The 21643-nt window shown below is 44.6% G+C and overlaps 1 protein-coding gene across 3 annotated transcripts in view; it reads left to right on the top strand.

The window, feature by feature from the left end:
• Positions 1-1555: 1555 nt before the first annotated feature.
• BRD3 (bromodomain containing 3) overlaps positions 1556-21643 on the top strand; it is a 43085-nt gene continuing 22997 nt past the window's right edge. For all 3 annotated transcript variants that reach the window (XM_062590760.1, XM_062590759.1, XM_062590761.1), the window contains exon 1: positions 1556-1618. The gene's annotated coding sequence lies outside the window, so the exon portion shown is untranslated. The remainder of the gene's footprint in view (positions 1619-21643) is intronic.

Below are 21643 nucleotides of genomic sequence, written 5' to 3'. Positions count from 1 at the left end.
TGTGGAGGCTTCCTCTCCTGCATGTTACATGAGGTCCTGGAGCAAGGAGAGCAGCCCTACTGCTACGCTGTCCCTTGCGCACTCTACACATAACTCAGTACTCCCTACTGTTAGGATGGCTATTGCGTGCGTCTTGTGTGACACAGTTTCTGAGACCTCAGGCAGGCCTGCTTCTTGCAGTGAATTGGGGCTGACAGGAGGATCAAACTCTGCTTTTTTTTTATTATTTTTTTATTATTTTTTTTAAGGCATGCACACAATGTTGGTTTCATCCTGAGAAAACAGCAGAAGTGTTCATCCTGAGAAAACAGCAGAAGTGACTAAAAAGAATTTTCCAAATCATTCTCCTCTAACTTGTGGAGGAAAAAAAAAAAAAAAAAAAAACTTGGGGATTATAACAGATTTAGAAATTTCAGTCCCATTGCTTGCATTTCTCAAAAATTAATCTTCTGGAAATAAGGTCTTACAGTGAAAATGCCTCCACCTTATGGCTACAATAAACCATCTTATTAATTGGCATCACTGCCTGGCTGTTTGTATAACAAGCAGCATGGCATGGCAGCCTCTGCTGGCATATGAATCTATAGAGAAATTCCATAACTACTTATTTTACGTTGGCACTCAATGTTTTCCCCTGGATGTTTGTTTTCAAATGGTTGGGTTTTTTTGTCCTGTAGCAATTAAACCAAATTCTGTGTTACAACATTATCTTCTTTTCAAACTTTTCTTTCTAGTCTTTGCATTTGTGGCTTTGCTCCAGGATATAGGCAGTTGCTCTTTTTGATTTGCAAGTGTTTGTGCTTTTAATGGTGTTTGTGTTGATGCTGGTGTGGTGTTTGCAGAATTCACGTTCTGCTTTTATTGCATGTGTTAGATTGCTTTGGGCAACAGATGCGGTATTACGCAAGGCGCTAACGAGTGCAGACGACACCAGGTTTGGGGTTCTTCGGATGCATTTTGTGACTTACCGTTAGGGCTGGCGCTGGCCGGGTTCTATTTTTGTGGCTGGTATTAGCAGTTGCGTAATAAATACGAGCGTGCGTTACCCGATGCAAACCATGATTTTTAAGGAGAAAAAAAAATAAACCAGTTCCAGTCGCTCGGATTTAAGCCTGCAGCGCGGTCCCCGCGAGCGTGCGGGTGCCCGCCCGGGCTTTTACCCCCGGGGAGCGCCCGGGGGGATCCGCGCTCCCCCGGGGCGGAGCGGAGCGGGGAAGCGGCGCTTCCTGCCCCCCGCGCGGGCAGCGCCGCCGCGGAGCCCCCGCCCGGGGGCAGCGCCGCGCCCCGCCATCCCCGCCCGCTGACCGGGGCATCACCCCGGCCGCTTCCCTCCGCTGCCCGCCGCTCCGAGGAGGGAGCCGCCGGCGGGCGGGCGGGCACGGGGCGGGCGGGCGGGCGGCCCGGGGGAGCCCTGCCGCCTTCTGGGACTTGTAGTCCGGCGGCGGGCGGCCGCCGCTCGCCCGGCCCGGCCCGGGACTACCGCGCCCACATGGCCTTGCGCCCCGGCGCATGAGCTCTGGGGCGCCTTAGCGCATCTATTATACTGCCTTGCCGAGGATAAAAAGAAGAGCAACTGGAGGGACTATAAGGCAAACGTTGCTGGAGCTGCCGGGGCAAAGTAATCTATTTAATCTTTCCCTTTATTTGTTAGATGCTTGGGTGTGCGTTGCTAGCACCGGGCCACGGTTTTCTGCAGGGAGGGGGGCCGGGGAAGAAGGAGGAAAGGCAAAACCCACTTGGGAAAGGCCAATGCCGATTATTATTATATTTTTTTTCCCTCCCTCTCTCCTGCTGCTGCTGCTTCTTGCCAGCCCTCAAACGCTCCCCTCGGTTCCGCAGCCTTTGTGCGCCGCAACAATGCAACAAAGCCAGCCGGGCTCCGAGACAGTGCGGCTATTGATTTCCTCTCGGCTCCTCTTCGCCTTCCCACCCCCCGTTTCTTCTTCTTCTTTCTCTTCTCCTCCTCCTCCTCCTTCCCCGCGCGCCCGAGGACGCCGCGGCCAGCTGCGCGCCCCTGCCCCGCTGGCCGCCGCGCCGAGCGCCGCGCCCCCGCGCCGAGGGGGGGTTCCTTTCTTCCCCCCCTCCTTTTTTTTCCCCCCTTTTCTCCTTCCCCCTCTCGCTCTCTCTTTCCTCTCTGCCCGCCATCTTTTGAAAGGCAAAATTAGGGGCGAGGAGAAAGAGGGCTGCAGGCGCCCTTAAAAAGAAAACAAAAAAAGAAAGAGAAAAAGGAGAGAGAGGGGGGAAAAAAAAGAGGGGGGAAGAAAAGAAGCGGAGGCGGGAGGGGTCGGGGAATAGGCAGCAGCCGTCGCGGCTGCCCGGGCCGAGGCTGGTCGGGGGCTGCGGCGGGGCCGCGGCCGCGCTCGGTGCGCGCAGCGGGGCCCGGCGGCGGCGGCGGCTGCGCGCCCTGGCCCGGCGCCGGACTGCTCCCGGCCATTTCCCTCTGGCCTCGCTGCCTTGCGAGTCGGGGAAAGAGCTGAGCAGGCTGCCCGTGATGGGCCGGGAAGTGCGCGCTCCGTGCGATAGAAATCCGGGTGCGCGGGTGTGAATTTATATGGGTACCCGGCACCTTTGCGCGTGCGGATAATCTGCTGTTTACATAACTTTTGCGAATAAATGAAAACCAGTAGTTCGCTGCCTGAAGTTGATTCTTTTTAAAGGTGTAAAAAGAAACGCAGATCAGATTTATATATAGCGTTGTCACGCGGTAAATAATGCCAACGATAATAAAAGGCAAAACTTAAACTCTGCCGTGCTCCCCCCCCCCCCTTGTTTACGTTAACGCGTTTGCTTTTTGCACCTCCCCGGCACGGGGGAATAGAGCATTATTTGTAGTCGGTTTGGTTTCACTTTCAAACAAAGCTGCAGTGTTCAGGTCGCTGTGCGTCTTCGAGCTGCGCGGGGGTTAATCGGGAAGGCGCTTCCTGCAGCGGCGGCTTGACAGCGCGGACCGTGCCTTCGGTAAGGGTCGCTGCGAGGGCTGTGGCGTGGGGACACCTCCCTGCCGATGTCTGCGGGAATCAAAAGATACGGAAATAAGCTTCTTTTTGATAAGCGATTATGATGGCTTTGCCAATACTTTGAATGTTTATCTGTTCCGTGTGCAAGTTCCTTGACACTGGTAAATAATAGGTTAGGGGGCAGCGCAATTAGCAAAGCACACCTGCTGTGCTCCTTGCGGGGGGGGGGGGGAATGAGCTTTTTTTTTTTTTTTTTTTTTTTTTTTTTTTTTGATGTGTGATATGCGAATATGCAAAGGAAAGGGTGTCTCTAAATTAAATTAGAAATTCAGGTTTAAAGCTGACACTCTTGTCCTTAATTCACCCAGTGATAAGTCAAGGTATTAGAGAGGACTTGGTGACTACCATATGTGCTGCAAGATATAGGTGAGAAGTGCAGAATAAATGTGCCTCAATCAAAATAAACAAGAAATCCCCAAAGCTGTCTGGTTGTTTTGCAAGCAAACACCCCCACCCCCAAAAGTCTGTATTGCTTGAAAATACCCAGCACCTTGAGTATATCCGAAGTGCTAAGTCCTTGCCTCCTAATCAGCAGATCACAGAGCTAGCAGACTAGTGCCTGTCTGTCTTTGTTAGCTCAGAAGTTTAGGGAGTTTTAATAACACACTCCAAGACTCCTGCTGAAAAAGAATAACTTCTGAACTAAAAGCCTTCCTTTCTGGAAAGAATAAGTGACAAGACTGTACTTCCCTTCTCTTCAGTCTGCACTAGTTAAAAATACTCACTCATGCATGTATTTAATGCTTTGAGACAAAGCTTAATAAAAGGGCTGGGTGGAGGGTAACAGTCTTATTCAACATGCAGTGTAAGCTTGATTGCAATATTGTTTTCTGTACTCACTGCCTGTATGCTTCACTGCTGAGACAGTAGCTGTCCCAGCGAAAGGCCTTTTTAGTTTTAGCGACCTGTGCGTGCAGAGTTTAAAGAATGCATGTGCTGTGTGGAGGGTCTGAAGTCTTAAAAGTCTTTGGAGTCTTAATTCCATTTGCTTTAAATGAAACTGGATTCCTAAATTACTTTTCAAAATAATATTTCTGTCATATTAGCACTGAGGTGCTTTCAATAACCTTTGTCATTCAAAAAAAATCAGTTTGGAAGAAAAACATATTTAAGAAGCTTGATGCACCAGCTCAGTATGTGTGGTAGGCAGCTGCACTCTTTCTATTTTTTTTTATGAAAAGTTGGTTTTGTGAGTCAGTAGCTGTGAATGAAATCTATTTCAGCAGGCTTTATAGCTAGCATTTCTTTTGGCCTGTTGTAACTTTACTAGGTAGAATGACTTAAACCACAGTTCCTAATAATCTTGCACCATCTTTATTTCTTGAGTTAAGAACAGTGTGTTTGAACCTTCATCCTTCAGCCATCTAAAATGGTGGAGACTATAAGAGAGCCTTGGTGTCCCCAGTCTGCCTGACCTGAGGGTCTGCTCCCCTGCTGAGCCCCAGCGAACTAAATGCAGTGCCCATGGGTAAAGCAGTTTGGCCAGGGGAAGGTTGCAGTTTCCAGTAGCTTTTGCAGGTGTGTCTTTTCATGGGTGCAGGTTCTGAAAGATGCTGTCTGACATTTACCTCTTAACTATCCCATTTTTTTTTAAATGGGCACCTGTGCAGTGGGATGTGAGTTTCCAGCTGAGCCCTGCTGCACTCATAGAGTCTTTCCTTCTCCCCTGGGTAATCTGGGAGCCTGATCAGTCCTGTTGACAGCACAAACAACTCAGGAGTTAAATCCCTCTCCTCAGCAGCAGCAGAGTGGTGTAGTGAGGTCTCATGTTTCAAAGGCTTAATTACTTTTACAAAATATACTACTCTGTGTCTACCTTGGTAAGCTATCAGGTGTTTTAGATGCAAGCAGAACTACACTTAACTAAATAAATGAAAAAAGAACATTTTGCAGCTCAACACTGTTGATTGTTTCTCTTCAATCCTGGTTGCTCCCTTCTTTGCTAATTTGCAAAATTCATTAATCCGCAGTGGGTTTCGCAATCATTGCCATGAACTGTATGTTTTGTTTTGTTTTTTTAAATTACCACATTATTCTACAGTAATAGCCCAGAACTCTATTGTAAGCAGAGGAGTTCTGGGAATTAGGGAGGACCTGTTGTTTGCCGTGCTGCTCAGTGAGCTGTTAGGACGTTTTGGAAGGATGAGTGCATCGAGCTTTTCATTCCAGCGTGTCTTACTGTGATGTCGGTGGGGTTTTGTCAATCATTAGTGTTTGTCGGAGGTGAACATCTTTTATGTGGCGTGCTAACAATGCAGTATAAGAGAGGAACTTCTCCTTAACCCACTCGCTGCTAAAGCCAACATTGGAAGGAAAGGATTTAAATTCTTTAGGAGAGTAGTGTGGAAGCTCGCAGTAATGTGCTGCTAAGGCTGCCTTTTTCCCAGTCCTCACTTGTTGCTCCAGTCCTGCTGATAAAACAACACCTGAAGAAACACTTGCCTCTATTTTGGATTCCTTTTGCACCTTGCTAAGCCTCAGTCTCTTCCTAGTTTGAATTTGGTTTGAGAAGACCACTGTGCCTGGGTGCGTTTCAGCGATGTGCATAACCTGGGCAGAGGAGGAGAACTGGTCGAGCCTCTTGTTCCCTTGCTGAAACCAGAACTCAGCGTTCTCCTCTCCACGGCAGTGCGGCAGGCATAGCGAAGAACCTGGGGTGCAGTTCTTGTAAACCAAGGGCTAAACCAGAATTAAATGTATTGGTCTGAATGCTTCCAAACCTGAGGACGTTTCGCTGCAAACCCTGAGATCTGGACTCTGTTCCTGTTGCTGCAAGCCTGTATTCTCAGCCTGGTTGTGTTTTTCCTGGGCTGGATAAGACTCATGGGAATAATTTCTATAGCTGTGTACACACTTTAGTGGTCGTACTACTTTTGACTTGAACTTCATTCACATGCGGGAAGTTTAAAGAGGCTTAAGTCTTGACTCTCACTATGCAGTAAGCTAAGCTGTGGGGGTACAGGTGGGTGCTGTCAGTAGGAGCCTGGCCTCCCTGAGCAATAGGTGGAGAGAGGGAGAGAGATGCACCCCCAGCGGGTGCTGCACAGCTGTGCACCAGCCTGCCCTCTGGAGTTGCCCCTTCCAAAGGCATGCAGATGGAGAGCAGCTTCCTCTTTTAGGTGAACTAGAGAGTAGGGGATACCTTCCCCTCTCCCCAGAGTTGTCAGCGTGGCTCACTGTGTAGTGCTCTCCATCTGCATGCCTTGCGTGGCAGAGCAAGTTTATGGATCTACCCAACCTCAGCAAAATCAGTGAGGCACTTTTCATCCAAAGTAGTAGACCACATACAGACTTCTGCACTTATTTGGCTGTTTGTTTTAAGTTCATGCCTTGAGTTATTCTGGGACAACATCTTTGTTTAGACAAGGCCCTTAAATTGGTTTGGAAACAGATAAAGCTGAGTTGGTGCAACCTATTCAGGGGAACATAGTGGTCGTAAATGGGAGGGCTGCTGCGATGGAGCACACTACTGCTCCTCTGTCGGCTAAGCTGTGATAATTAACTTGGCGGGTGGGTGTACTTACTTGGCCCCGTTACCAAGTATAATGTTACTGTGGCTCACCTAACAAGCAGTAATTTTAAGTCATGGTAATTCAATCCCTTTCACTTCATTCTCCATCCTCTTAAACTGACTTGAGTGTTGCATATTGATTGAGGTAGACTTTGCTTGGGAAAGTTGCAGCGTTGTAAACTTAGATGATCCATTCTTGCTACACTTGTAATGCTTTTTGTCCTAAAGCAAATCTGTTCTACTTCAAAATAGTAACATTAAGCATTTTAATACATAAAAATAATGTAAAAAATGAGTAGGAGAAAGTGTTGGAGCATGAGTGTGCAAGGGAGGTCTGCTAATGAAAGAAGGTATTTCCCTGATGAATCACTTAGATCCTGTTCTGTGCTGTGAAATGCTTCTAACAAGTTAACATATGGATGCGTGTGTTTGTTAGAGGTCTGTCTCGCTTTCAGTGTTTGCATGGAACTGCCACTAAAGATAACATCTGTAGCACTTGTAAATGATATTATTAATGCTGATGTATGACCATGTGATACTAGAGATGTAAGGCAGCATTATGATGTAGGCTATTGAGTGCATAGAGCAGAAGGCAATCCTTTAAATGGATAATACATACGAATTGAATGCCATTTGCAAGGGCTCCATATTTGTCCAGAACACTCTCTATACTTTGTTTTGTTAAAAGGAGGTGATCTTACTGTTATACATAACCTCTTAAATTCAGATGAAAGTGGAATTTGGTTATATCTAAAATTCCACTTCTAATAGGTATCATGAAGGCTTCCACTGCTGTTGTGGTTATCTCTTAGAAACATGTCTAAAGAGTGCTGCAGTGTTAGGGTAAGGGATAAAGCAGATAGCAATTTTAGTTCTGTAGTTTCTTCAGATGACAGTTAGCATCATACTTAACACTTGCTGTTTGTTTTTCTTTAAGTATTCATATTAGCATAACACTGAGAAGGAGTTATCAGCTATGGGCTGTATAAATGCACAAGAAAATGTCTAGTGACTAATGTCTTTAACTGTTCATGGTAGGGAAATGTACACATCCCCATTTTACAATCAGGGAACTGAGAAGCCCACCACACCAGGAGTGAAGAACTGAGCTGAGTTGTCAGCATCCTGTTTTGTGGCTTTCTCTTTTTATAATTCTTTACAGAGATAGCGGAAGCTTGGAGATACTCTGCCCAGCGGGGAGGTATTCACTCTTGCTTTTTTCTCTTTCTTCAAAATGCTTTGTGTCCAATAATCTCTCCCTTTGGAAATCAAAGTGGGGGAAAAAAAAAAAAAGACAACACCTGTTGTGGAAAAACAATGTGTAAGTTAGTCACTATATGTTGAGTAAAACTGAAGTTTAGTTTTTTTCTTATACTGCAAAAGTACACAGAGCACCATATGCTAATTAAAAAAGGGGAAAGGCAGACTGTCTTTTTTTTTTTCCCCCAAAACACAAATGTTTAACTGTGCAGATCATAGCTTTTAAAAAGCAGAAAAGGAAAACCCTGTGAGGGCGTAGACATACAATAATCCCATTAGGAATTTGAAGCCTTTGCGGGTGTTGCCATGTTATGCTTTATTGGGTGTACATAAATGCTTCTATTATGTGCGTATCATCTGAAACTTGGGTCAGTGACAGTGTATTCTATTTTTTTAATAAATTAACAGAAATACATTTTCCTAACATGGAACTGACAAGGTTCTTTTCTGGAGTCACAGGATGAATCTGAAATAGTATAATGCGTTGGAGGAGTTATGCTGTAAAATGCTGGATTTTACAGCATAATCTTCTGGGGATTAGGAGACAGACCCTGGAAGGAGATGGGATGTGATAATGGAAAGGAAGGAGACTGCTGCTTAACCTTTACTCTGTGTTTTTTTTTTCTTTCCTTTTTTTTTTTTTTTTTTTTTTTCCCTCCTTCAGGCCACTACTTATTGCCAGGCTAGACCTCTCTCTGTTCTGGGTTGTCTAGACTGTTTGCAACTTAAGGCACAGACTTTGTGCATGCTGTTTTTTGCATTTGGTCTTACTGAGGGCTATGGGCTATCTTGGTGGTACTGCAATTCCAAGGATTAACAAAGGTACTGAAGTGGTACCTAGACACAGCCTGGTGAAACAAGGTTAAGTCTAGGTGTTTAATCTATCAGTTTATTACTCTAACAGTCACTGTAATCTCCAGTTTGTATTCCATCTCCCCATCCCAGTCTCTTTCCTTACCCACTTAAAATGTCTGGTTATTAGCAGAGGCCAGTCTCTTACAGCACGGACTGTCCTCCTACAGCATCTGGCATAATGAAGCCCTGGTCTATGACTGTCCTGTCCATGTGTTGCTGCATTAGAGGAAAAATGATGACCAAGTCTAGATGAGACATGACAATGCTTCTGTCTCCTGCCCAGTCTGTAGCTCAAAATGAGGGGATGATTGTGGTGCAACACTTAACAGTAGCCTGTTGTCATCACATTGTCAAGCTGCATGAAATGGGAAGCTTAACTTCCTCTCTCTCCTCTATATTTACTTCTCCTTTCTTTTTCCGGCTTTCTCTATATTTTGCTCTCACAGGGTGTAGATTTTCCTTTCTGTCCTTCAGGATTAGTTGCCAGTTTCCTTTCCCAGTTTATCTGCTCAGTAGTATTTGTATTTGTTTTTGCACCAATTTTGTTTTCTTTGGCCTAGACTGACTTTTGCTGAAGCCAGTGAGTATAAGATCAAGACTTTTCAGGACTCTTCCATCACCATTCACTATTGAAATGATGAACAGCTTAGGCCTGCCTGCTTGTCAGCTTGGATTCCTGTTTGGGAAGGACCTGTTGCTCCTGGACTTCTAGACTGTCACCTCCTAGCAGCCCTCGGCAAGTGAGATTTTCATTCTTTACTCCTTGTGGGCTGTAGCATCATTGCCTGATGGCTGATCTGAGGGCTGGGCAAGCAGGAATCCGAAGATCCTCTGAGAGTGAGATCAGTCACAAGCAAGTTCAGGATAGAGGGACTTCAGGTTGTCATGGAACTTCAGTCTCCTGCTTAAAAAGTGGCTGGGAATGCTTGGATGAAGGATGCTAATAATGAGTGACTGCAGTTAAAGCTAAGCGAACAAATGGGATTGCAGTTCTAATTGGTTCAGAACTATGGTCTTGAATGCAGAAGCATGAGTGAGTAGAGGTGGAAGAGTAGATTCTGTCCATTTTTTAGGTTTAAAGTGGTAATACATCCTAGAAGCATTTAGAGATGGAATAACAGAGATAAGGCATCCCAGCAGATAGTATTTGTGCTAAATCTCAGTTTGTGGAATTGACCAATCTGCGAAGGTTGTCATGGAGTCTGTAGAGACTTTAGTTATGCTCGTAAGCAGTGTTTGAATTTGGGATCATCGGACTTCTCCTTTAGCTCTAGCTTAAGCTAAACTTTAGCTTAAACTTGGAGAGTCTTCTTGACTAGGTTAAATATAACTCCAATTTCCTTGTGTGATGTTTTAGGAAATGACATTGAAGAGAGACCAAGGTCTCTATGCTCCTTGCACACCTTTTGCTTGTACAGTGGGACTTCTCTAGCTGGGATCACATTAAGCAGCAATCCTGCAGCGAGAGGATGCATCTTCAGGGCTGGGTAGCATTGACTAGATCAACTCTCATAGGTATTGTAATTGCAACAATGGGAGTACCCAGAGGACTGCCTGGCTTTCCAGTCCCAGATATCTAGCCACTTACCTCCTGTGTCCTTTTATCTCTTTCTAATAGACAGCTGGAGAGGTAGGCCCAGCCTGTGTGGTAGAGGGGCCAAAAAGGTATCGAGACTTGAGCTTATTGTGTCTTCACTTAAACTTTCTTTTAAGTTTATCTTGATTGACCCATTAGTTGCACCTTGTAGATGTTAAGTCTGCAAAACCCAGCTCTGAAGAGGTGCAGAGCCATAAAAAAAACTGTCTAACTTAGTGGGAAAATTGCTTAGCACTTTTGCAGAATGAGGCTTGAAGCGGTTGCTGAATTATAGAAGAGGACTGAGATACTGCCGAAGTTGTGGCTTGTACCATACTTCAGTGTGCCTCCAGCCACGTTCCTTCCTCCCCCACATCCCCCTCATCCTACTGCTGACATGTTGGGAGCCCTTATGGTATGTAGCTATGTGCCAGGTACCTTTCCAGAGCTTCCCTTTTTGCCTGATGTCCATGTTTGCAGGTGTTTACTGCAGCCCCTCTGAAAATCCATTTGCAGTACACCTCTAGAGTGCTAGAACATGCCAAGTAAACCCTTAATGTTAAGGTATGACAATATATAGTTATTGTGATGTGCTGGATGTGAGAGAGCATATGGTTAAAGGCAGGTTTATTTTTTTCTCTCCAAATCTTGACTGCCTGCTATCTGTACTCTCTAGCCCTCTCCATGATTGTGAGGTATTCTGAGTTCAACCCTGTGCATCATCCAAGGTAATTTCATTGTGTCTCTACCTTTCCCTGCTAGGAAGAAGTGACATGAGCAGACTCTGCCCAGACATGTGAGTCTAAACACTTTCCTTTCTGTGCCAAATCTCTGTAATGAAAATGAAGGCTTAAATAGCTCAACATTTTTCTTCTGTTGCCGCAAGTGTATAATTGGTGTATCTTGTTGCAAGAGGCGCAACTGCTACAATTTTCCTCTTGAGCAGACAGCACCTTCACATTCCCATCCACCCTGATCTGACTCTGTCCTTCCCCAAACCTGATCTGTGTGTCACTAGCTGCTTTACTTAAATGTGTTCATAGATGCTGCATTTCTAGTGTTACAACTAAGCATTTGTCAGCATTTACATTATAGGTCACCCAGTTAGCTTGCTGAAATACTTCCTGAAAGACCTTTTTTTTTTTTTTATTTTTTTTTTTATTTTTTTTTTTTTTTTTTTTAATTAAGGGCAGTTTCCTTTATTTTGGCAATCTCAGTCCAATCCTTAGTCTGGAGTCAGGTCTCAAAGCTGTCAGGATTCCTTCAATCAGGCATCCAATGCAGAGTAAGCTCTTCAGCCACTCTCTTGCTTTTCTTTCCTCTTGTAGCCTTGCTAATAAAACCATGCATAACTCAAGACCTTGCATGGAAAGGTGTCTAGGTCAAAATTTGCCTGAATGTTGTTGAACCACACAAAGCAGGGCTGGAAGAAATGTCCAGGGATCATTTTGTCCTTCTCCCTGCTCCAAAACAAGATCAGCCATACCTAATCCATTACTGAGATTGGTTATCTAAACTGTTCTCAAAAGCAAATTCAAAGCTATGAAAATGAACCTGTTACACTGTGAAGCCTCGCTCCCTGCACTTCAAACTGCAGCCTTTAGAAAGCAACTGAGCCCCATATGATTTGTGTGTGGCAGAAGGTATGTGGCATGCATCTAAATTCTTGCTTAGACTCTATCAGAAGTTGCTTACTGTGGCATTAGCACCTTGATGGAGAGCAATGCTTTTGCCCATAATTGTCAGGGACACCATCATTTTAACTGAGATGTCCAAAGTACTACTTGTAATAGTCGCTAGTGCTTTTATAGTCAAGATAAGTTGGCTTCTGGGTACCCTTGAGTTTGAATGCATGATGCAAGACATCTTAAAGCAGTCTGTTTCACAGGATGTGCTGAGTATGTATCCAAAGTGAAGGCCCTTGAAATTACCAGTTACTTCTGGGTGACTCTTACATACTGGTTAGGAACCCACAGGCTACATACTGAGGAAACATCTGCTCCTATAATAGCTAAGGAGGGACCAAGAGTGGGAAATCCATCTGTATAATCTGATGAGCATTAAACTAACCAAGCCAAAAGCCAAGCAACTGAGTTAATCTTCTGTGATCTTTCTCCCTCCCTCACACAGAGGTAAGTTAAGGGCACAGTTGTGTCCCCCTCTTTGAGTCTCAGGATGTTGTTGGAGCTGTTCTCAAAATATTATACATGAAAAACAAGTCTCTGTGTGGCGTTAATGATGTGGGCGACAATGAGGACAGCTGAATGGACTTCTGGAGTGCAAAGCTGCAGTGTGCCATAGAGGTATTCACAAGCCAATTTCTAATTTCCTGTGGCAAGGCCAGGTGCAAATGCTTCATCCACAGGTCTTAAGGGGGTGGCTGATTGCATATAATGTGTGTGTATGTCTGCCAAGCCACTGCTGGCTGACAAAGTAACTGGGCTGTCCTCAAGTCTTGGTGTCAAATTGCAGATCCCTTGCATCTGAAAAGAACATCCGTGCTGTCATGGAGTCAGTAAGCAGTGAAAGCTGCTTGGAGGTGGATCTCTATACAGGGCTGTGTGAAGGTGAGGGAAGGCAGAGTGGGAGGAAGAAGAGGATATCTGTCAGCTTTGTTTTCCTCTGAGGAACCGGAGGAGTGGTGGTGCAACCCTGACTTTCTATGGCCATATACATGAAATAGATATAACTAGCCTCAATTTGCAATCGTATCTGAGCTTGTGTTGATGGGTTGACTTTTTGGGCTGTACAACTTATGAAGGACAGTGAGGCATCATTTTTGGGACTGTGAAGATGTTTGGATCAGACACTTGGTTGCTTTAAGTGATCTTTGCACTGTGTGTAATAGCAAGGCTTTTGGAGGTGGCTTTTGGAAATGGCCTGGTAAAGCTCTGTATCTGCATTTTCTTGACAGAGATGACTTATAAATTGTAGTGGTTGTTACTTGGTCTGAGGAAGGGGGGGGTGAGTTCTGGGCAGTAAAATGGTTGGTAAAAATTCTTGAAGAGAAAGATGTAATATTCCTATTTGGATGATATTTCTTTTACTCCATTTGATTACTTGGTTCCCCAATAAGCCTAGATTCATGTGCTCTGCCTCCTCAGGTTAGACTGGCCACTTTTTTTAAAAAAAGAGAACTCAGCACTGTCCCCTTTGCTATCAAACATCTTCCTGCTGAAGTGGCTTATATGCTGAGTAATATGTATATGATCATAGCAGCAACAAGGAAGGCTTCTTACTCTTCAAATAGACAACTCTGGAAAGGCCAGAAAGGCAATTTTGCTGCCCTCCCTTTCTATATTTTGTAACCAAATACTTGTGTGTATTTGTCTGTCTTGGCAGCAAGCTTGCGTTTGCAGGAATTTGGTCAACTGGCAGTCTTTTTCCCTCTCAGAAACAGAATTTCTAACTCACGCGCTCCTGAAATAAAAGCATGCTACACCTCTTCCAGAGCTGTGAGAGTCTGGGCAACGTATGTGCCTGATGCCCCTCCAAGATGAGGAGCAGCGTGTGGTGGCAAATCTGACCGAGTTTTGTTGGTTACTGCTGCTGCCCAGGAAAAAGGGACTGCGCGTCTCCCTTGGTGACTGCAGGGAGCCTGAGAGAGGAGTGAGTGGTGCCTGGAGCGGCGGGGAGATGATGGCTGTTCCAGTGCCACGCTGTCGCACTGTGGGCCTTGCTGCTGGCTCAGTGTTACCTGCAGCAAGGCTCAGTCACTGCCCCTCACGCTGTTGTGGGTACTGGAGGTGTCGCTTCTCTGGGCTGGCTAAGGAAAAGCCCAAGTGAGGCACTTGCTGGGGTTTGGGGCTCTGCTCTTGGCTTTGTCACAAGCTCACTGGGTGGCCTTGGGTCGGTCACTTCACCACTGCTTCCCCTGCTCTTTTTCTGCCTTGCCCGTTGTGAACGCCAGCTCTTTGAGGTGGGAACAGTGTCCTACTGTGTGTCTGCAGGGTGCTAAGTACAGAGAGACCCTGATCTCTGTGCAGCCTCAGCACGCTACCATAATGCAAGTAATAATGTGGAGATAAAGAGGAGGTCAAGGAACATCTCTAGCTTGATCACTTCCCCTGATGGGAAGGTTTATGCTCGTGTTTCTGAATGGGCTGGAATTGCGCCAATTTTTCATCTCTGTCCAAATAACTATGCAGAAATACAACACTAAGGAAAAGAGTTAGAAGGCTCAGGTGCTAATATAAAGCATACTACCTTTTAGTTTTGCAATCAACACAAGTACTATCCTGTATCACATGAACAGCAGCAAGGGACTGAGCCATGCATTACATGTTCTGCATTGCTAAAGGAAGTGGCAGAACCATTAGCTGAAGCAGCAGGCTTACTGGCACAGTGCATGTTTCATGGAGCTTTATAGCTTCTTCTAAAATAGTTTCCACAACTGTAGACAGTCTGTGGGCTGTGTAAGTTTGCTAAAATGTTATCCTACTAGTACAGGGAATTATTAGCTTGTGTTTTTCCGTGCCAACTGTCTGTCCACTGACTGACCTGTGCAAGCAACTGAATGAAATAAAAATAATAAAAATCCTTGCAACCTACCTGTGTGTTTTTGATGACTGATTTGGCTTAGGGATGAGCCAAACCCTGTAGATTTACTGAGTCCCACACTGGGAAAGGTTGCAGCTCATCTCAAAAGGACAGATTTGAACTCCAGAGAAGTAGGTTTTATTTGAAAGTTTTGGGTTGGGTTTTGTTTTTAATTATATTCTCAAGCTGAGATGGGTGAAAAGGTGAGGAAACAGAATGTGGGAAGCAGAGTACCGTCTTCATATATGGTGGTGAAAGGGTGTGCTTTAAACTCATAGTATCAAAACTGTGGTTGGCAACTAGAAAAATCAAGAACACTTTCTGTTACTTGAAAGTTAGAGGTCTAGGAAAAGGATAAATAATGACTTTAAATATAAAGAAACTATTAATCCAAAGCCAGAAGGTCCAACTTTAGGCCCTAATTGGAAAATGCAAATGACATCTGTGCAAAGACTGTTTTTGGCAGTCTTAGTTCTGAGTTTGTACAGTACCTTGCATGGTGGTGTCCTGGTTCACTGCTGGGCTTCCTAACAGTTTGAATAATTATTGGTGCTAATGTAATTTAAGTAGATGCTGAATTGCTTAGACCAGAGCTGTTTATTTCCATTCTGCTTGTAGTAGTGGGATAATTTGTGTCAGTTTGCTTGTTTTTTGAGTCTTACTGTCAGGCTGGATGATTTGGTATGAAAAGTTGGTCTGTCAAATGGTTATGACTCTTACTTCATTTGTTTAATAAATGAGGACTGACATCTAGTAGATGTTTCGGTTCTCAGAACTACCTTGTACAAAAATGCATGCCTTTGTACCTAGTACAAAAATACTAGCTGGTGAAAATTGGAGCTTTCTTCCTTCTCCTTTCTTTCTGCTGATAGTAGTCACAATTTAGCGTCAAAATATGCCATACCTGGATGTCTCAGGCAGGCTTGTTGTTTCTCTGAGTTCAGTGTAATGTACCCTCTTAATAGATGGGACGTTTCCAAAGCATTTCCAGGCTCCTCCTAATCTTCTCTTTTCTCCTTTTAACGAAAATATTATTTTGAAAAGTTAAAAGTAATGGAATAGAAGTAAAGTAAATTTTAAGATCTAAAAATTGGGGAATAATCTGAAATCAGAGCAAGCTGAGAAGGCTGTTTGACCAAAGGTTCAAACAATATAGTGAAGTAGGCAACTCTCTGCTAAAAGCAGAGGGAGAGCTTCTTGCCCCATTTTCTGGTGAAGTGTAGTGATGCAAAAGCAGTGATTCCCTCCTGCCTTGCTGTAGTGAGATCTCTTCAACCCTGTTTTAAGATTGAGCCTACAAGATTGAGCCTTCGATTAGACCTTTTGGGGATGTCTCGCAGGAAAAGGATCTTGTCTTTCAATAGTGCTTGCATTTGTTTTGAAGAATTAGCTGCCAATGCATGTTAAAACTGCATTTATGCCAGGAGCAAGTATTGCCAGTGCTGCTGCAATAGCCCAGGTAGCTATTCTTGTCTTTCAGCTGCAGGACCCAGAATTTAAGATGGTACTGCTAAGAGGTTTGGGTTTTGTAGCCACGTTAGGTTATAATAACCCGTGAGTTGGAGCATGCATCTTAAAGAGGTTCAGCTGTCAGAGGACTAGCTGAGCTGGCTGTCATGACTCAGGCCCTCCTACTTTTGCTAATGTTCTTAATTAAAATCCTTTCTGAGTTATGTCACTGATTATTATAGTTCATGTTAGAGAAGCATGTACAAGCCTCGTTTAAGCTTGATGAGCAGAATGCTGTGCATATGCATGTGAAGAGACAATGCATGTCCCAAAGAATTTGCAGTCCAGCTGGGTGGAACAGATGAAGACAGAAAGGAAATATTATCTCTACAGCCCAGATGAGGAGCTGTGGCACAAAGAAGATACTGAATGACCTGCCTAAGTTTGGAGGGGAAGTCCGGGAGAGGCAGGAGCTAGGATCTGTGTTTTTTTTTTTTTTTTTTTAACTTAAAAAATTTTTTTTAAAAAAAAAAATCTCTTAGAAGGAGCTTGAAAGATGGGAGGGTATAAGAAAATTATAATGAAAACAGAACTGTTACTATTACAAGCCATATTGTATTTGACCTTAGTGTATTTAAAGGGAAGACTTAAGTTATGCTACATAGTTTCAAACTTGTGACGGAAACACTCTATAGCACTAGAAATTACTCGCTCTAGGTGGTTTATTTCCCGTCAATTTTTGTATTGGACTCAGTGTGCTAATCAAGACACCAAGCAAATGATGATCACCAGGGGCCTGCAGTCAGATAATGAATGTCTCTCAAAGGCCTTGAGGTCTGAAATCTTTGCAGAGAGCTACTCAGAGTGAAATATCCCAATTTTCTCTTTTGTTTTTAAAATTCTTTTTCTATTTCCCCCCCTCCCCCCTTGATCCTAACGTTACGTTTGTCTGTGTTTCTGCCACTGTTCCAACTTGGTGGAAAATTAGGAGAAAATGCTTTCTTTAGTTTCTTCTGACTCTGAAATTCCAACTGCCACCTTGTTTTTGAAACTCCTTGCCCAGAACATGCCAACATCCCTCCTGGAGGCTTTGTGATCACCCTGCCTGCCAGGGCCAGCAGGCCCAGCATTATCAGATGAGAGGGTTGGGGAACAGAGGCTGGTCTTCTCTGAGCTGCTAAGCTGGGCTCTTGAGCTATCAAAGAATAAGGTCTGGAGGGATACCTCTGAATCTATACTGCAGATACATAGTGCAAGAAAGTCTTACCATCGTGTCTGGTTTTTCTATACCTTTGGAATGTCACAGACTCACAGAATGGTTGAGGTTGAAAGGGACCTCTGAAGATTATCTAGTCCACACCCCCTCTGCTCAAGCTGGGTCACCTAGAGCACATTGCACAGGATTTGCATCCAGATGGGTTCTGAGTATCCCCAGAGAAGGGGCTCCACAACCTCTCTGGGCAGCCTGTGTCAGTGCTGTGTCACCTTCACAGTAAAGAAGTTTTTTTTTTTTTCTCATAGTCAGGTGGAACTTCCTGTGTTTCAATTTGTGCCTGTTGCCTCTGGTCCTGTTGCTTAGCACCACTGAAAAGAGCCTGGCCCTATTCCCTTGACACCCTGCCTTAAGGTATTTGTGGATATCAATAAGATCCCCTCTCAGTCTTTTCTTCAAGCTAAGGAGGCCCAGCTCTTGTAGCTGTTCCTTGCAGGGGAGATGCTCTAGTCCCCTAATCATCTCTGTAGCCCTATGCTGGACTCTCTCCAGTAGCTCCATTTCTGTCTTGTACTGGAGAGCCCAGAACTGGATGCGGTACTTGATGTGGCCTCACCGGGACTGAGTAGAGTGGTAGGATCACCTCCCTTGACCTGCTGTCAGCATTCTTCCTAATGCATTCCTGGATACCATTGGCCTTCTTGGCCATGAGGGCATATTGCTGGCTCATGGTTAACTTGTCCACTGGGACTCCCAGGTCCTTCTCTGCAGAGCTGCTTTCCAGTAGGTCAACCTCGAGCCTGTACTGGTGCATGGAGTTATTCCTCCCTACATGCAAGACTTGCACTTGCCCTGTTGAATTTCATGAGGTTTCTCTCAGCTCAACTCTAGCCTGTCCAGGTCTCTCTGAATGGCAGCACAGCCTTCTGGTGTATCAGCCACTCTTCTCAGCTTGGTATCATCAGCAAACTTGCTGAGGAAGCACTCTGTCCTGTCATCCAGCTCACTGATTAATAAATTGAACAAGACTGGACCTGGTACTGACTCCTGGGGGACACTGTTAGCTACAGGCTTTAACTAGACTGTGTGCTGCTGATCACAACCTTCTGGGCTTTGCCATTCAGTCAGTTCTCAATCCACCCCACTGTCTACTCATCTAACCCACACTTCCTGAGCTTGCCTGTGAGGATGTTATGGGAGACAGTGTTGAAAGCCATGCTGAAATCAAGGTACACAATGTCCACTGCTCTCCCCTCATCTACCCAGGCAGTCATTCCATCATAGGAGGCTCTCAGATTGGTTAAGCATGATTTCCCCTTGGTGAATCCATGCTGACTGCTCCTGATCACCTTCTTTACCTGCTTAGAGATGACATCCAGAATGAGCTGTTCCATCACCTTTCCAGGGATGTAGCTGAGGCTGACTGGCCAGCAGTTTCCCGAGTCCTCTCCTTGCCCTTTTGAACACTAAAGTGATACTGGCTTTCTTCCAGTCCTCAGGCACCTCTCTAGTTCTCCATGACCTTTCAGAGATGATGGAGAGCAGCCTAGCAACAGTATCTGCTAGCTTCCTCAGTACTTGTGGGTGCACTCCATCAGGGTCCATGGATTTGTGGATGTCAAGTTTGCCTAAATGATCTCTAACCCAATCCTCCTCAACTGAAGGAAAGTCTGCCTTTCTCCTGACTTTCTCTCTTGTCTCCAGGGCCTGGGATTCCTGAGGGCTAGCCTTAGCAGTAAGGACTGAACCAAAGAAGGCATTCAGTAACTCTGCCTTCTCTCTATTCTTCATAACCAGGGCCCCCACCTCGTTCAGCAGCAGGCCCACATTTTCACTAGTTTTCCTTTTGCTGTTGATGTGTTTGAAGAAGCCCTTCTTGTTGTCCTTGACATCCCTTGCCAGATTTAATTCCAAATGGGCTTCAACCTTCCTTGTTGCATCTGTGCATACTCTGATGATGTTCCTATATTCCTCCTGACTGACCTGTCCCCTTTTCCACATTCTGTGTACTTTCTTCTTCTGTTTGAGTTTTGCTGGGAGCTCCCTGCTCATCCATGCAGGTCTCCTGACCCCTTTGCTTGATTTCTTACTCACAGGGATGCATCACTGATCTTCAGCTTGGAGGAAGTGATGCTTGAATATTAACCAGCTCTCTTGAACTGCCCTTCCTTTTAGGGCCCTAACCTATGGGATTCTTCCAAGTAGATCCCTGAAGAGGCTAAAGTTTGCTCTCCTGAAGTCCAGGGTTGTGATCCTGTTTATTGCCCTGGTTCCTCCGTGCAGGATCCTGTACTCTGCCATCTCATGGTCACTGCTGCCAAGGCTGCCCCCAACCTTCACATCTCCAACTAGTCTGTCTTTGTTTGTTAGCACAAGGTCCAGTAGCACAGCTCTCCTCATCGGCTTCTCCACCACCTGTGTCAAAAAGTTATCATCAGTGTTCTGCAGGAGCCTCCTAGACTATTTGTGCCCAGCTGTGTTACTTTTCTAGCACATGAATATGAGGGGATTACTGCACCCCATGAGTGCACGATGACAGAGTCATTCCTCAACTTGTTTGTTCCCTGCACCCAGACACATATGCATGTACTAACAATTTGTTTAGGTTTTTTTTTATATTTTCATTTTACATACAAACACTATAAAAACTAAATTAATGGCGTAAAAGCCAACCAACTCTGGTTTCTATAGCTGGGGACACCTCTGAGCCAAGCTGTGATGTGGTCTATCTGGTAGCTGTAGCACCTGGAGCATGCAGGTTGCCCAGCACTCTGTGGCACCAGGAACACGGGCTGTTTTGCTGCTGATCTCTTATGTCACAATGTCACCAGGGTGGCAGAGAGCTTCTGCTCTGCTTTCCTGGTTCTGGGGGCTGTTGGGACATATACCTTCTCCAAAGCAAATGCCTTGGATACCCAGACAGGACTGGGAAGACTGATACTTAAACATCCTTCTCTGTTCCAGATCTGTTTATGTTTATACACATCTATTTTTGTAAAAAAAAAAAAAAAATAGGTAAAGTGTTTAGTTCTCGCCATCATCTAATCAGCTACTGAAAAGGTAGGTTGATGGTCTATATTTAGTCCAGATATTCAGCAGAGATGATTAGGGATGTATCAAGGAAGAGTCTTTTTCTAGGATGTCTTAATGCTCTTTCTTTCTTTCTATATTATTGCAGCTTCTATCTTTGCTGTCTTTTGTGATGATGTTTCTCTGTGTGCAAGAAGCATATGTCAGAATATTTATATAGTTTTCTGTACGTATTTGAAATAATTTGCCTCTAGAAAGCGATTGTGGTCTGTTTGCCTTAAGTAGAGTAGCTACAGTTCTGATGTGAATTGAAATATCAAATATTTATGGAAGATGACATAGTAAAGCTGTTTACCATATGGTTTATGAGACAGTGATACTAGACAATTTTTCTTCCCTGGAATGTGTTAGGACAAAATAGAACTAAAATAATGGAATTTGTGTGTTCTTCTGTATTTCAGGCATTCCATTAAGAGTAGGCTCTCATTCAGGGCAGGAGGTGCAATATAATATGAATTATGATTTATATTGAGCAAATATATTGACATTTCCATCTGAAACTAAGGACCTGGTCAAGTTGGGCACAGTAGAAGACAGATTGCTTTTGAGATTTACAGTGCAGATCGCTTCTAGTTAGGATATTGTTGGTGGCATCTTGTATTCACGGATGATTACAACACCTCTCCCTGCACCTTTGTTTGCTTCTCTGGATCAGGATCCTAGGACAGCTGTGTTCAACTTTCAATTACTGGGTTTTGCATTAACCACAGCACCAGTATGGAGACTTGTAAGCTGACTCGATGTTAGCCAGACTGGGTCTAGAAACAGCGCAGTTAGGTTTATGTGGAGCTGCATGCTATGGATTTACTGGCTCGGATTAGCGCATGCTTGGGAGTCTCTGCATGACATCATCACTGTAATTCTTAACGCTTCTCCATGTGTTTTCTTTGCAAGAAGATGCACTCTGAGCCAGGTGAAGCAAGAACCACTGCTGTGGAGCTTACCTGCAGACCTTGAATTTGGGAACTACTGATCTACTATCTCTTAGGTCTTGCACCATGCCATCATTAAGATAAGAGTTTATTAAAAGGAATGAAATAGATGGAGTGAAGAGCCTGGGTCAAGATGCTTCTACTACTGGTAGTGTTTGAATGTGCCTACTTCAAATAAGTTTGTGTATTTACACATCATCC

The sequence above is a fragment of the Rhea pennata genome, chromosome 18, assembly GCF_028389875.1.
Source record: "Rhea pennata isolate bPtePen1 chromosome 18, bPtePen1.pri, whole genome shotgun sequence".
Lineage (NCBI taxonomy): Eukaryota > Metazoa > Chordata > Aves > Rheiformes > Rheidae > Rhea > Rhea pennata.
Note: the sequence above shows the minus strand (reverse complement) of the source record. Positions and strands in the feature narration are given on the sequence as shown.